The sequence below is a fragment of the Ovis canadensis genome, chromosome 18 (assembly GCF_042477335.2).
Source record: "Ovis canadensis isolate MfBH-ARS-UI-01 breed Bighorn chromosome 18, ARS-UI_OviCan_v2, whole genome shotgun sequence".
NCBI classification, from domain to species: domain Eukaryota; kingdom Metazoa; phylum Chordata; class Mammalia; order Artiodactyla; family Bovidae; genus Ovis; species Ovis canadensis.
This window is the reverse complement of record NC_091262.1, coordinates 56,152,645-56,167,524: the sequence shown is the minus strand read 5'-3', so window position 1 is coordinate 56,167,524 and position 14,880 is coordinate 56,152,645.

Genomic DNA, 14,880 nt, shown 5'->3' with positions numbered 1-14,880 from the left:
TGTTTCACTCTTTGCAACCCCATGGACTGCAGCCCACAAAGCTTCTCTGTCCATGGTGAGTCTCTAGGCGAGAATACTGAAGTGAGTTGCCATGCCCTTCCCCAGGGCATCTTCCCAACCCAGGGATCGAACTCAGGTCTCCCACATTGCAAGCAGATTCTTTACCATTTGAGCTACCTGGGAAGTCCACTTTACACTCTAGGCTAAGAAAATAATGCCAAATCATCCCTGAAGGGCATCCATAATGGTGGCTGAAGTCACCCTAAAATGGTTCATTCTCCCGACTCCTTTCTAATCATTCTGAGACTCATGGTCAACAAGGACCTCTTCTCTAACTATCACACGGCTCTTAACCAATGGGGTTGTTAGGAGTACAAGCTTTGGGGGAGACATATCTGGATTTGAATCTCAGCCTGTATGATCCTGGGTTAGTTTTTTGGTTGTGCTTTCTCACAGTTCCTTGAATTGGGAACAGTACCAACCTCATTACTGTAAGACTGAAAGATAAGATGCTGTATGAAACATGCCTGACCTATGAAAGGTACTCAAATAACTATTTGGTTCATTTCACATCCGTTTCTTTCTCATAGGTCTTATCACACATTGCTTATAAAATGTTCTCTTGCTGTTTACCCCTCCTTTAATTATAACCTCCTCAATAGTGAGGATGGCAGATCATTCATTTTTGTGTCCTCTAGAGCCCACCACATAATGCCTTAAACAGAGAAGGCACTTGGAAACTATATATTGAATTTTACTTCTTGTAACTCAGCATACACTCAGCAATTTAATGAAATAAAACCACAGTCAAAATGTGTAATGATATTTCTTTTTCCTATAGACAGGTTGCTTTTATTTTTAGAAGTGTCTTTTTGGAGCATTCTCTTAGACTGATGGCCTTTCCCTTCAGGCAGACAGTCTTCTCAGGTTAGACGGGGGGGCTATCTGGTTTCACCACTCATCTGAGGCTTTGCTTTTGTCTTGAAAGTAGTTTGTGACATGCATGTTTAGATGAGTTTTCCAGTAAACAGGAGAAGCCCAAGGAGTAATCAGCCAAACAATTCCACTTTTTGCCAACTGAACATCCATTAGCTGCAATTTACAGTACAGCTGACTATATGTATGCATGATACATTTTTAAGCAGTCATAAGAATTTTAGTGAGCCCTAAATATATTCAACATGCTTTAATCCAAGAAAATTTATTTTTTTCAAGTTCTCCATATATAAAGTAAATGGCAATTATAAAAATACTTTAAAGAGGCAAATTCAAATCAGTCACATGGGGCCAAATGTACAAATGCCTTGTACATTTTACTATGGGAAAAATGTGAATAAATTAATGGTTTTGAATATTTTTGAATTAAGTGCAACTTTTCTTTCCTTTATCTTTTCCTTTGGCTCTGTGACCTTAGAGAACCTCAGTTTTCTCATCTCACAAGTCTGTTTCGAGGATGAAATGATGTAAATATACACAGTGCCCAGTGCAGCACCCACTGCACAATGCAGACTGGAGCTGGGGCAGGTGGCCAGGGGATACTGCTATTCAAGGCACAGCATGAGCCCAAGTCTCCCTTTCAGGAGAGATGAGAGTTCTCAATGACAATCCAGTAAGGAATTTCCCAATCCCTTTCTCTCTGAGCTCTCAGACATTCCACAGACTTTTGAGTCAAAATACCATAAGAATTCTGATCACAAGAATAACAAAGTGAAGCAAACAAATGAAAACATTAGCATGAAGGGAAGTTTGTGGTGGCTCAGTAATTAGGACTCTGTGCTCTCACTGCAATTCCTGATGGAAGATCTGAAATCATCCCTTATAGGATGACATTTTAGGAATCAGTAAACTAAAATGGACTGGAATGGGTGATTTAACTCATGACCATTATATCTACTACTGTGGGCAAGAATCCCTTAGAAGAAATGGAGTAGCCCTCATAGTCAACAAAAGAGTCTGAAATGCAGTACTTGGATACAATCTCAAAAACGACAGAATGATCTCTGTTCATCTCCAAGGCAAACCATTCAATATCAAGATAATCCAAGTCTATGTCCTGACCAATAATGCTGAAGAAGCTGAAGTTGAATGGTTCTATGAAGACTTATAAGACCTTCTAGAACTAACACCCAAAAAAGATGTCCTTTTCATTATAGGGGACTGGAATGCAAAAAAGGGAAGTAAAGAGATACCTGGAGTAAAAGGCAAATTTGGCCTTGCAGTACAGAATGAAGCAGGGCAAAGCCTAACAGAGTTTTGCCAAGAGAATGCTCTGGTCATAGCAAACACCCTCTTCCAACAACACAAGAGAAGACTCTATACATGGACATCACCAGATGGTCAATACTGAAATTAGATTGATTATATTCTTTGCAGCCAAAGATGGAGAAGCTCTATACAGTCAGCAAAAACAAGACCAGGGGGTGATTGCAGCTCAGATCATGAACTCCTTATTGCCAAATTCAGACAAATATTGAAGAAAGTAGGGAAAACCACTAGACCATTCAAGTATGACCTAAATCAAATCCCTTATGACTATACAGTGGAAGTGACAAATAGATTCAAGGGATTAGATCTGATAGACAGAGGTTCGTGACATTGTACAGGAGGCAGTGATCAAGACCATCCCCAAGAAAAAGAAATGCAAAATGGCAAAATGGTTATCTGAGGAGGCCTTACAAACAGCTATGAAAAGTAGAGAAGCAAAAGGCAAAGGAGAAAAGGAAAGATATACCCACTTGAATGCAGAGTTCCAAAGAAGAGCAAGGAGAGATAAGAAAGCCCTCCTTAGTGATCAATATGAAGAAAGAGAGGAAAACAATAGAATGGGAAAGACTAGAGATCTCTTCAAGAAAATTAGAGATACCAAAGGGACATTTCATGCAAAAGTGGGCTCGATAAAGGACAGAAATGGTATGGACCTAACAGAAGCAAAAGATATTAAGAAGAGGTGGCAAGAATATACAGAAGAACTGTACAAAAAAGATCTTCATGACCCAGATAATCATGATGGTGTGATCACTCACACTCACCTAGAGCCAGACATCCTGGAATGCGAAGTCAAGTGGGCCTTAGGAAGCATCACTACGAACAAAGTAGTAGAGGTGATGGAATTCCAGGTGAGCTATTTCAAATCCTAAAAGATGATGCTGTGAAAGTGCTGCACTCAATATGCCAGCAAATTTGTAAAACTCAGCAGTGGCCACAGGACTGGAAAAGGTCAGTTTTCATTCCAATCCCAAACAAAGGCAATGCCAAAGAATGCTCAAATTACTGCACAATTGCGCTCATCTCTCATGCTAGCAAAGTAATGCTCAAAATTCTCCAAGCCAGGCTTCAACAGTACCTGAACAATGAACTTCCAGATGTTCAAGCTAGATTTAGAAAAGGCAGAGGAACCAGAGATCACATTGCCAACATCCACTGGATCATCAAAAAAGCAAGAGAGTTCCAGAAAAACATCTATTTCTGCTTTATTGACTATGCCAAAGCCTTTGACTGTGTGGATCACAACAAACTGTGGAAAATTCAAGAGATGGGAATACCAGACCACCTGACCTGCCTCTTGAGAAATCTGTATGCAGGTCAAGAAGCAATGGTTAGAACTGGACAGGGGAAAACAGACTGGTTCCAAATTGGGAAAGGAGTACATCAAGGCTGTACATTGTCATCCTGCTTATTTAACTTCTATGTAGAGTACATCATGTGAAATGCAGTGCTGGAAGATGCACAAGCTGGAATCAAGATTGCCGGGAGAAATATCAACAACCTCAGATATTCAGATGATACCACCCTTATGGCAAAAAGCAAAGAGGAACTAGAGAGTCTCTTGATGAAAGTGAAAGAGGAGAGTGAAAAAGTTGGTTTAAAACTCAACATTCAGAAAACTAAGATCATGGCATTCGATCCCATCACTTCATGGCAAATAGATGGGGAAACAATGGAAACAGTGACAGATTTTCGGGGGCTCCAAAATCACTGCAGATGGTGACTGCAGCCATAAAGTTAAAAGATGCTTGCTCTTGGAAGAAAAGTTGTGACCAACCTAGACAGCTTATTAAAAAGCAGAGACGTTACTTTGCTGATAAAGGTCCATGTAGTCAAAGCTATGGTTTTTCCAGTAGTCATGTTTGGATGTGACAGTTGGACTATAAAGAAAGCTGAGCACCAAAGAATTGTTGCTTTTGAACTGTGGTGTTGGAGAAGACTCTTGAGAGTCCCTTGGACAGTAAGGAGATCCAACCAGTCCATCCTAAAGGAAATCAGTCCTGAATATACATTGGAAGGATTGATGGTGAAGCTGAAACTCCAAAACTTTGGCCACCTGATGTGAAGAACTGACTCATTTGAAAAGACCCTGATGCTGGGAAAGATCTAAGGAGGGAGGAGAAGGGGATGAGATGGTTGGATGGCATCACTGACTCAATGAACATGAATTTGAGTAAACTCCGGGAGTTGATAATGGACAGGGAGGCATGATGTGTCCATGGAGTCGCAGAGTTGGACATGACTGAGAAACTGAATTGAACTGAACTGAGGATGACAAAAAAAAAAAAAAGACTAACAACAATTACCTTGAAAAGGAAAACAAGGAAGCAATTATCATAGGTGGGGGTGTGTGGAACATTCAAGGGTGTCCTGGGAGTTGGCAGTGTTTTGGATCTGAGTAGTGGATACACGGTTTGATTTTATGATGACTGAGTTATACGTTAGCTATACAGTAGCTAAATCAGTGCCTATGGAAAGAAAACTGATGATGTACTCTCCATAAATCTCAAGTAATTTCAAAGAAGCATTATCAGAAAGATTATGATTTCTACAATTCTTCCATGTGTGAGTTGCACCAGCTAGAATCCCAATTTTGAGCTTTCCCAGCTGAAGTGTTTTCCATCGATCTTTTCTCTTGGTTGAAAAAAATCACAGGCAATTTGTTGACTTTGATTATGATGAAATAAAATTCATATTTTATAGCAAATAACAAAATTTTTTTAAAAAGACTATGATCTCTAAAAATTCAAATAAATTAGAAACTATACAAAATAACTACAAACCCTCTGTATATAAAATATTAAAAATGCTTCTAACAATACACAAGTTAGGAAATATTTCAGAATCAGTTCAGTTCAGTTCAGTTCAGTCGCTCAGTCGTGTCTGATTCTTTGAGACCCCATGAGTCGCAGCACGCCAGGCCTCCCTGTCCATCACCAACTTCCCGGAGTTCACTCAGACTCACGTCCATCGAGTCAGTGATGTCATCCAGCCATCTCATCCTCTGTCATCCCCTTTTCCTCCTGCCCCCAATCCCTCCCAGCATCAGAGTCTTTTCCAATGACTCAACTCTTCGCATGAGGTGGCCAAAGTACTGGAGTTTCAGCTTTAGCATCATTCCTTCCAAAGAAATCCCAGGGCTGATCTCCTTTAGAATGGACTGGTTGGATCTCCTTGCAGTCCAAGGGACTCTCAAGAGTCTTCTCCAACACCACAGTTCAAACGCATCAATTCTTCGGTGCTCAGCCTTCTTCACAGTCTAACTCTCACATCCATACATGACTACTGGAAAAACCATAGCCTTGACGGACCTTAGTCGGCAAAGTAGTATCTCTAAACAATGATAAAAACACATACTACATCAAGATTTGTAGCATATAGCTAATGTACTATGTATAGGAAAACCTAGAGATTTAACTGCACATTAAAAGAATGAAAAAAAAAAACAAAATTAATGATCTAGGCAATCAACCTGATAAATTATAAAAATAACTCAATAAACCCAAAGAAAGTATAGGGAATTGATAAGATAAAAAGAGGAATTTAATGAAATAAAAACAAAGACCCTATTTTTGAAAGAACCAATAAGCCCAAAAGTTGTTTTTGTGGGGGGTGGGGGAAACTAACAAAATTAACAAACTTGGGCAAGACTAATCAATACAAAAAGAGAAGAGGTATAAAGAAGCATTGTTTAAAATGTAGAGGAAGGGATATTACAGATACAGAGGGAATAAAAAAGGTAATAAAGTAAACACATATAACTTGTGACAATAATTTGAAAGATTTGATGAATGAGACAATTTCATGCAAAAATACTTCATTCAAATCAGATTGATATGGTTATGGATGGTGTAAATTGCAAATTCTTTAAAAAAAAAAAGTCAGACTCATACCAGAAAGGGGTGATCTTTTAGAGGATTGTTTGGATACTTCTTGACCAGAAAAGGAAGGATTATCTGAACTCTCACATCTCATGCTAAACCTCTGATGGTATAATGAAAGACAAATTACATTTGCAGGTGGGGTGGGACAGGCCTAAACATCAGTACCCTATCAACAATAGAAGATGATTAGTCAGTCAGTTCAGCAGCTCAGTCATGTCCAACTCACTGCGACCCCAAAGACCCCATAGAAGATGATACAAGGTATGAAATTATGTTTGAGTTTTTATTGTAAACCATTGCTAATTTTCTTTTCATTCTTTTTTTTTTTTTTGAAAAATCTTTTCAGAATTCTGACCTCATTTGTATTTATTTATTTATTTAGTGATGTCCTGTGGCTTGCAGGATCTTAGTTCCCTGACCAGGGATCAAAGTTTCCAGGCCTACAGCAATGAAAGCGAAGAGTCCTAACTGCTGGACTGCCAAGGGAATTCCCTAGTTTTCTTTATGTTGCCATGTTCAATCTCAGAAATTCAAGTTTCAGGTAATACAGCATTGACTTTGTAGTTTTTTCCAAGTTGATCAAAACTGCAGCATCCTCAGCTTTGCAGGCTTACTTGCCACTTCCTGGTACAGTAAGAATTCATAGCACTATGGACTTCTTCAAAGGACCATCTATCAAAGAACAGCCACTTCTTCCCAGTCAACCTATCAAATTAGTAAGAAGCAGATAAGACTGTGCAAGAACATGGGTTTTAGACTTCCCTGGTAGTAGAGTGGATAAGAATCCGTCTGCCAATGCAGGGGACATGGGTTTGACCCCTGGTCTGGGAAAGTTCCACATGTCATGGAGTAACTAAGCCCGTTCGCCACAACTACTGACCTCAAGCTCTAGAGCAGTGAGCAGCAACTGCTGAGCCCGCATGCTCCAGTTACCAAAGCCCATGCACATAGAGCCTGTGCTCCACAAGAGCAGCCACTGCAACAGAAATTCTGCACACCTCAACTAGAGAGTAGTCCCATGCTCTGAAACTAGAGAAAGCCCGCACACAACAATGAAGACCCAGTGCAACCAAAATGTTCATGGTAAAAATTTTCAAATGCCTTAAAAAAAAAAAAAAAAAGAACATGTGCTTTGAAGTCAGAACAATCAGGGTACAAATTCACCATAAAGCTTGTATAATCTTGAAAAAATTACATTTTAAATATCTACATTTCAGTTTCCTCATCTGCAAAATTAAAATATTGTTCATAGAATTACTAAGCCCAGGACAGGACGTGTTTGAATAGAAAGTGTTTACTATAGAGCCTGTAGGTGCTCTATTGTGTAGTTCTTGTCCCTGGTTCCTACTCAGTGTTGGAGATAACATGTTTTTAAATGGGTATAACTCATACACAGTGAAAATGCTTCTCCTAGAATCTTTGGAAGTTATAAACATCACATATTTAATAATCCAATTGTTTGGGCAAAAAAAAATTCCATTTCAAGAAATTTTGCATTTTTGGTTATCACACTGTTCAAGGAGGCTGATTAATTTTTTTTTTTTTCGGCCTGTGAGTATTATAAAAGAGAATGTCCTGTTTTTGAAATGGCTGTAGAAGGCATAAGGCATCAGTGAAGTGGCTGACCGCCCACCCACCCCAAGATGCTGCCCAGCTGATATCCTACTCCTGTGTATAAATTTAGGGAAAGAAACTTTTTGTGGGCTGACCTGCTTTATACTTTAAGAGATGTTTTCCTAGTGGGAGATGTATTTCCATCCAAACAAATGACTTCCAATAAGTAGTTCATATTTGACAAATTAACCTTTGAATACCTATTCTTATCAAGTTATATTTAAAATCTAGTTTCTAGGTAGGCCTACAACTCTCAACATTCATGGGGTTTTCTGTTGCTGTTTTTTTTTTTTTTTTAAACTTTGGGACCTAACCTATTACTGGGCAGTGAAATCACCTGCAAGGGAGGATTGCAGCTATAATTAATTGGTTATGATCAACACTAAAAAAATACAGAAAATATTTGAAAGCATTAATATATGGCAAGGGCAAGTTCTGTTTGGGAAACTTTCATATCTATGTTCTACATGTAGGTGTATATGTGTGCACATACACAAATGAATCATCCTGTCAAAATAATTTTTATTCCGGGTTTCGAAATGAGAATCGAAAGCTGCTGCTCCATGTAACCTGGGCAAAAGTTTTGTTGTCCACTATATGATAGGGCAAGGGTAGGGGAGGAAATTCCCTCTTGTTGATCTAAAACCCAAGAACATACATATCACACACACATACCACGTAGTTCCCAATGTTCAAGTTTGTTTTGTAAGTTTTGGGGGACTCAGAATGCATCCTGTAAGAGAAAGACATCAAACCAGTCCACTAAATTCTCTTTAATCTACAGCCATAGTATTAAACAACCCAAGAACCGTGGAACAATATTCCACAGGGAAATGCAATCATTTTCAATTTATGAAGTGAGATACTCACCAACCTGGAGTAGAAGACACCTAGCTTGGTTGCCAGTAACCTGTTAATGATTTTAGGCAAGCAGTCATCTCTCTGAACTCAGCTTCCTCAGGGAAGAAATGTTGAGGTTCTTTAAGGTTTCCTCTTCCTCTGTCATGTGATGACCCAGTATCTCTACTGTCCCACCTTCATCCCTACAACAGAACGTGGGCACTTGGTGTCCACAGTCAAGTGTTCCTTTCTCCACCAGAGCCCAGGAATGTGTCAGGAGCTGTGTTTCAAAACAAAGTATTCTAGATGGCATGATCTCGTTCCAGAACCCCAAGGATCTGTCCCTTTAGGATTTTCAACAAATTCTACATTTCTACTATTGACACTTCTAAGACCAGAGTAGATAGTATCTGCTGGATACTATTGTATACTTGCTTGTACCAAAGCTTTACCTTCTTCTGGACGCTCTTCTATTCCGGACCACCTTGAAATCTGGCAGCTTTCCCTGTCACTTAGTTTATGGGACAGAATTCCTAGGTATATAACAAAGGTTCCAAACCAGGGGTGATTGTGCTCCCCAGGGGACATTTGGCCAAGTTTGGAGCCAGTTTTTCAGGACCAGAGTAGGGGTAGTGCTATTCGGATCAACTTGGGTAGAGGCTAGGGATACTGCTAAACATCCTACAATGCACAGCACAGCTCCCCCTACAAAGAATTATCTGGTCCAAAGTGCCAGTAGTGCCAAGGGTGAAAAACTCTGGCATAGAATGTGTTCCATTCAGAGCCTGAAGAGGCCTACCAGGTGCTGTACTTTCTTATTTGTGGTAGGGGATGCAAGACATGTAACGCAAATTTCTCTTACTCTGAGGGGGACCCTAAAAATTCCACTGAAGCTCCCTGATCTGAAAAAGGCTTCTCTCTCCCCTCTGGAGTGAACTGTCTCATCAAGGACTCCACCTGCATAGTCAGTGTGACATCAATGTAATGGATCATGGATGCCCAGACACTTTCAGTTCTTCAAAATGTAACAGATGTTAAGAGAATTGACATCGTTCTGAGGTAAAATTGTAAATCAATGTTACTGTCTGCTTCACTTGAAAGTAAACTGTTTCTCCTTCTCTTTCCTAATTGGAATATACTCTTATACTTGCCAAATCAATGATATGTATATTATTAATACATGCTATCACTGATATACAAAAAAGATCTTCATGAGCCAGATAACCATGATGGTGTGATCACTCCCCTAGAGCCAGACATCCTGGAATGTGAAGACAAGTGGGCCTTAAGAAGCATCACTATGAACAAAGCTAGTGGAGGTGATGGAATTCCAGGTGAGCTATTTCAAATCCTAAAAGATGATGCTGTGAAAGTGTTGCACTCAATATGCCAGCAAATTTAGAAAACTCAGCAGTGGACACAGGACTGGAGAAGGTCAGTTTTCATTCCAATCCCAAAGAAAGGCAATGCCAAAGAATGCTCAAACTACCCCACAGTTGCACTCACCTCGCACGCTAGCAAAGTCAATGGAAACAGTGACAGACTTTATTTTGGTGGGCTCCAAAATCACTGCAGATGGTGACTGCAGCCATAAAATTAAGACACTTGCTCCTTGGAAGAAAAGCTATGACCAACCTAGACAGCATATTAAAAAGCAGAGACATTACTTTACCAACAAAAGGTCTGTCTAGCCAAAGCTATGCTTTTTCCAGTGGTCATGTATGGATGTAAGATTTGGACTGTAAAGAAAACTGAGCACTGAAGAATTGATGCTTTTGAATTGTGGTGTTGGAAAAGACTCTTGAGAGTCCCTTGGACTGCAAGGAGATCCAACCAGCCAATTTTAAAGGAAATCAGTCCTGAATATTCATTGGAAGGACTGATGCTGAAGCTGAACCTCCAGCACTTTAGCCACCTGATATGAAGAACCAACTCATTGGAAAAGACCCTGATGCTAGGCAAGATTGAAGGCAGAAGAGAAGGGGACAACAGAGAATGAGATGGTTGGATTGCATCACCAATGCAACAGACATGAGTTTGAGTAGGCTCGAGGAGTTGGTGATGGACAGGGAAGCCTGGCGGGCTGCAGTCCATGGGGTCACAAAGAGTCGAACTCGACTGAGTGACTTAACTGATCAGTGATATTGGGCTTCCCTGGTGGCTCAGATGGTAAAGAATCCATTTGCAATGTGGGAGACCTGGGTTCGATCCCTGGGTTGGAAAGATTCCCTGGAGGAGGGCATGGCAACCCACTCCAGGGCTCTTGCCTGGAGAATCCCCGTGTACGGAGAAACCTGGTGGACTGCAGTCCATAGGGTCGCAAAGAGTCGGAAATAACTGAGTAACCAAGCACATCAGTGATATCATGCCTAACACTACTGTTATTAGGACCACCTTTTGGTTGAATTTATGACAGCCTACAGTCATCCTCCAGGATCCATCTGGCAGCCTACAGTCATCCTCCAGGATCCATCTGGTTTCTTCAGAGGGCAGACTAGTGAATTTCTAACAAACGGGTGGGGATGATGTTTTGGGTCTCTAGGGATCAAATATCAACTCAGCCTCTGTGACTAAACTTCTTTGAAATCCAAGGTTCTCCTTTCTCCAGTGTACCATCAAGAAGTAATGGCCTCAGTCGTTTTGGGAAAAGACAGAAAATATTATACTTGCTGAGTTGTTGTAGGAGTCTTCCTCCAGAAGACCCATTCACCTTTTAAGTCAGTTGGTTTTGGATGTGAATACAGGTCAGGGAACTAAGTAAAGGATTTTCACTTTTTTTTTTGGAGTGGCTGACTTTGGCCTCTGGTTTCTCCATACTTGGTTAAAATTTTGTTGTTGTTGTTCTTAGATGTTAAACAGCATCCTCACTTAATGTCCATCTCTTTTGCCCTTACAGATGACATGTTCTATTAGCCATCTCCACAATTCCCTGGTCAAGCCTCTGAGACTACTCCCTCCAACCTTGCAGGTCATTATTGTAATTTTGGCCTTGTGACTTCTTGCAGTTTAGCGTGCCACCTACTTTGGGATGCCGTCATTCCTGTTCTATTAATTAGCTCAATTCTGTGACCACTTTCCTATCATCAACACGTCTGCAGATGAGAGAAGCCACCACTACACTCTTTAGTGAAACTGGTGTCCCTCTCAGAAGTCCATTCCTGCTGGTCTTGATGGATGCAGAAATGTCTAGATCCCAGTATCTGTTCACCACCACCCAGTAGTTGGTCATTGGCTATAGCTGCCCATGGATAGTACGTCTTGGGTTTAAATGCTGCAGTAGATTCTGACAGTGTTGCAGCTGAGAACTGTCAGCTGACTGGAATCCTAGAGGCAAAGATCTGAGCAGTGGTGCACTTCCATGATTACCATATGGACATAATTTTGAACTGAGAAAGAGGCACTAGGGCAATACTAGTTGATGAGATGGAAATCAGGATGACTTGCTTATTCAACTTGTTGGGTCCTCCAGCCCTGCAGAGGTCCACTCACAGATGTACCACTTCTATGAGAGACTGCTGCTAGCTCCATCTGACCTGATGATGCCTTGATAGATTTGACAGAACCTTCCTCATCTTAAATAGTTCTGGCCACATGGTCACTGATAATCCATGATCATGCTTGCTGTCTTGTCCATGGCTCATAAGCATGCCAGGAACTTTCTGAAAAGTATGTAATTTTTGGCTGCAGATGGCATGAATTGCTTCAAAGCCCTAAGAATCTCTGCTGTGATTCTCCTGTTGGGGAACCCATAAATGTCACATGTTGTCTTCTCCCATCACATACCTAAAAATATATGTAATTCTGCTTGTCTTTTCAAACATATGAGTTGTGATTAATACATACACACTACTATATGTAAAATAACCACCACGGATGGACCTACTGTATAGCATAGGGAACTATACTCAATATTTAGCAATAATCTAAGAGAAAATAATCTGAATATATATATATATATACACACACACATAAAAACAACTGAATCACTTTGCTGTACACTTGAAACACACTGTACATCAACTATACTTTTTTTGGCTGTACTATGCCCATTGTGGCTCATAGGCTTAGTTGCCCTAAAGCACATGGGATCTTAGTTCCCATACTAGGGATTGAACCCATGTCCCCTGCATTGAAAGGCAGATTCTTAACAACTGGACCACTAAGGAAGTCCCAATTATACTTCAATAGAAAAAATTTTTTAACTACTTCATTTTGGGAAAAGGTTAAAAAAAAGATGAGTTGTGACTTTACTCTGTGCATCTATTTTCTACTTCTTTAGTTTTTACTTTTTCCCGGCTGATAATCTAGGTTTCCTAATATATTCATTATCAGCTACACATTCAAAGCCATGAATCTCCTCCTAAGCATGGCCCTAGCAATCTCTCACAATTAACATCCCACATGACTTGATGCTATTTTCAGTATCTTTTAGTTAAAATGTTTCTATTTTTCACTCATGAACTTTTATATATTATCCAAACATTTCACGATTTTATCTTGTTAATGATTTTTATCTCAATTCTAATATAACTGGAGAACAAACTTTGTGACTTAAATCCTTCAGAATGTGACTTCCTTTGTGGTTCAGCGTATGTTCAATTTTGTTTCACGTAAGTATCTAGTTATTGGGTACAATGACTAATATAGGTCCATTATGTCATGTTTGCTTGCCATGTTCAAATTTTTGATACCTTTATGGATATTTGCTTCAGTAATGAAGAGGTGCTAATATACTTGGGATTGTAAACTTTTGTTATTTCTTTTTTGCTTTATTTAATACTATGCTATTAGGTTCCTACAAATTTAGAATTGCCATCTCTTACTGAGTAAAGTTTTTATCATTATTAAGTATCATCTCTCTCTAGTAATGTTTTTTGCCTTATACTGTCTCATAGTAGTATGACAATACCAGCTATTAGTATTTGCGTATTTTTATAAAATGTCTACCTTTTGATAGTCATACATATTCCTTATTCCATAAATGCAAATTAGTCAGATTGTTAGAAGTTGAACCAACTCTATTTCTTCCTAATATTTGGCTAAATGCTGAAAAGATTTTTTTCATTTATATTCATGAGATTGCCCCGTATGTCCTTGTTGAATTTAATTATCAAGATTCTGTTGACCTCATTAAATGTTACTATTTTTCAGTTCTGCTAAAGATTTTATGTAAGATTTGTTAGCACTTGGTAAACTTCATCAGCAAAACCATGTAGGTCTAGGTACACTATGTACTTCTAAGTTACAAATTCATTTTAATAGATATCAGTGGTTTATAATATCAACTTCTTAATATTTCTGATCCTGAAGACTTTTGGTGAGACCCTTATAAATGTTTACTGTCATTTTAAAAATCTGGTTTGATTCTCTTATCACTTATTTAGAACAATTTTTAAAATTTAATGTACTTATTAATATATTGGGGTCTAAGAGCTGGACACGACTAAGCGACTTCACGTTCACTTTTCATTTTCATGCATTGGAGAAGGAAATGGCAACCCGCTCCAGTGTTCTTGCCTGGAGAATCCCAGGGACGGGGGAGCCTGGTGAGCTGCCATCTCTGGGGTCGCACAGAGTTGGACACAACTGAAGCGACTTAGCAGCAGCAGCAAGAGGTGATGGAATTCCAGCTGAGCTATTTCAAATCCCAAATGATGTTGTGAAAGTGTTGCACTCAATATGTCAGCAAATTCGGAAAACTCAGCAGTGGACACAAGACTGGAAAAGGTCAGTTTTCATTCCAATCCCAAAGAAAGGCAATGCCAAAGAATGTTCAAACTAATGCACAATTACACTCATCTCACATGTTACCACCCGACCTGCCTCCTGAGAAATCTGTATGCAGGTCAAGAAGCAACAGTTAGAACTGGACAGGGAACCACAGTCTGGTTCCAAATCGGGAAAGGAGTACATCAAGGCTGTATATTGTCATCCTGCTTATTTAACTTCTATGTAGAGTACATCATGTGAAATGCAGTGCTGGAAGAAGCACAAGCTGGAATCAAGATTGCCGGGAGAAATATCAACAACCTCGGACACGCAGATAACACTACCCTATGGCAGAAAGCAAAGGAGGACTAGAGCCTCTTGATGAAAGTGAAAAAGAGTAAAAAAAAGCTGGCTTAAAACTCAACATTCAGAAAACGAAGATCATGGCATCTGATCCCATCACTTCATGGCAGATAGATGGGGAAATAATGGAAACAGTGAGACTATTTTTGGGGGGCTCCAAAATCACTGCAGATGGTGACTGCAGCCATGAAATTAAAAGACACTT